This window comes from Oratosquilla oratoria, chromosome 13 (assembly GCF_046742065.1).
Source record: "Oratosquilla oratoria isolate Oo_2021 chromosome 13, ASM4674206v1, whole genome shotgun sequence".
Taxonomy (NCBI): domain Eukaryota; kingdom Metazoa; phylum Arthropoda; class Malacostraca; order Stomatopoda; family Squillidae; genus Oratosquilla; species Oratosquilla oratoria.
The window spans coordinates 10,419,695-10,422,345 of record NC_134789.1 but is presented as its reverse complement, the minus strand read 5'-3'; positions in this window follow the sequence as shown (position 1 = coordinate 10,422,345).

Here is a 2,651-nt window from a genome sequence, read left to right as displayed (position 1 = left end):
ACGTACACACACACACACATAAATATTTGATAGGGTCAGCCCAGCTCACAGCCACTCAACCAAATCGGCCTAATGGTAACAATAAAAATTATAGTAATCTACATAAATGAGCAAATTTCTTGCGTCTGTCCATAATTTCATAATAACGATAATGTGCGTGTGTGTGTGTGTGTGTGTGTGTGTGTGTGTGTGTGTGTGTGTGTGTGTGTGTGTGTGTGTGTGTGTGTGTGTGTATGTGTGTGCGTGTGTGTGTGCATACCCTACCTTCTGAAATAGCTACAGCCTACTGCGTCCCAGAACACCGTACCTGTTCACACCGCGGGGCTCGTTCCCTCCGTGCTCTGATTACGGGATCGTGTCTATAAGTCGTAAGCTCTGTTTCTTTTTTTTTTCTTTTTCTTAAAACTCGTACTACTCAATTTATTTTCCTAAATTTGCTCTTGGTAGTAGGTTATCTTCATATTTTCCAAGCAAAAGGTTCCTTCATTCTATTTATCTATTTATTTATTTATTTTTTAATTTGTTATTTATCTATTCATTTGTTTATTTATTTATTTTTGTGGGGACGTATTTCAGTCGTTTCTTCGAGGTGACTAGTGATGATAGAGTATGTTGGAGCTCGGGGAATTAAGAACAAATGTTCTTGCTGGTGTCATTCTAATTATGGGTAAAACATGTTGAAAGATTCTAGCGATGTAAAGATGAGTGTGTGTATTTATTTACCTAGTATTATACGGGAAGGGAGCTATGCTCGTGGTGACCCGTCGTTGTATCTCTCAGTATCAAGTTTTTTCTTAAAATCTTGAATAGTGTTTGCACACACTGTTTCTTTGTCCAATTTCTTTCAAGTATCTATCACTCTGTGTGGGAAGCTACTTCTTTTCAGATATCTTCTGTAATTATCTTTTTTTTTTCCGTATTTTTTTTTTTTCGTGTCATCTTTGTTTTTCCCATTGTCCCCCATAGTCAATAAGTCATTCATGTCTAAGATATCCATTCCCCTTCTCATAATTCTTATCGAGTCGTAAGTCTCCTCTTTCCCTTCTTTATTCCAAAGTTGGGGAATTTCTGAAAATTTGACAGTTCTTTGTTTCATATGTCTTGTTTGGCGAAAGCGTTTGGTGCCAGCTTTTGTTTGCTTCTCTTTGTATTCTTTCTAACACAGACCTCCTTTTATTCGTTTTGGTACTGAGTGTCCATAGTGCTTGCTGCGTATTAGCAGTTTTGGTCTTATTATTCTGTAGTTAATTTTTTTTTTTTATAGCAATTTCTTCGTCCCAAAACACAAATCCCACTTTTAGTGACCTCAATAAATTGTAGGTTTCTCCAGACTATTTTTTTGAAGATGCTTATATCCGGAGTGTCATATCTCCCGCGGATGCATCACTCCAAGGTCTTTTTTTTTCCGTAGTTTAACTGTGTTGAGCCTCCTCTTGCACCAATATTAATAATCTCTCGATATTCTGTTTTATCTTTACTCCAAATTTCCATTATACTAACATTTCGTGATATTGAATTTCACTTCCCACTTTTGAATATTCCATTTCCAGATCTTGTCCACGTCTTGCTTGTAATAGAGTTGTAATCCTCCTCTGTTTTTACTTTCCATTAGTCATTTTTGCGTCGCTTCCTGCAAAGAAATTCATATAACTACTCCTACTCCTTCGTCCATGTACCAGTTATGTTATATACGTAAATATAATCGGGGCCAGTACTGATCCCTGCGGAACCACATACCACTTATCATTTCGTTCCCATTTGGAGAATTTGTCGTCTAATTACTACGTCTCATTTTTCTCCCAGTCAGGAAGTCCTTTTCATCCATTCCAATAATTTTCCTCCTGATGCCGAACGTGTTGATTCTATCTTCCTTATTTAGTTATATTGGTGAGTGGTACCATATCAAATGCCTTTTGTATGTGTGTTTGTGGGGGAGGAGGGTGTGTGTGTGTGTTGCGGAGAGAGTGTGTGTGTGTTGTGTGTGTGTGTGTGTGTGTGTGCGTGGTGTGTGAGTGGTTGTCTGTTGTCTGCGGCGTATGTGTGTGTGTGTGTGTATGCGTGATTCACCATGGTCTTCGATCACGTGTTGGATTCGTGATCGACAGCTATTTCACTCCCGAAAGAGAGCTCAGAGCTCATATATGACCATGGGTAATGCTGTGTTCTTATACGGACACACACCCCAAACTCCCCGCCCACGTGAGTTGAAGTTACGACTCGCAGCGCAGCCCTGGGCGGGATTCAAACCTGGACCGCCGTAATGACAGCCGGGAATTCTACCACCACGCCATCGAGTTGTGTGACTCGTGTGTGTGTGTGTGTGTGTGTGTGTGTGTGTGTGTGTGTGTGTGTGTGTGTGTGTGTGTGTGTGTGTGTGTGTGCGCGCATATGTATTTCTGTGTAGGATGAAATTCATCCCCGGTAATTCCACGTCCTGATCAGATTGGTATAAGAAAGAATAATAGAAAACTTATCTGTCTTTAAAAGGGTGTATAAAATGTTAATTAGATATAAAATACCTTTTTTAAAGACAGAAAACAATAAATATCTAAACATGAAAATAAAACATTGAAACATAAAAAATTAGGCGAAGCTTAAATTGTTTATTTGTATATACATATATATATATATATATATATATATGTATTATA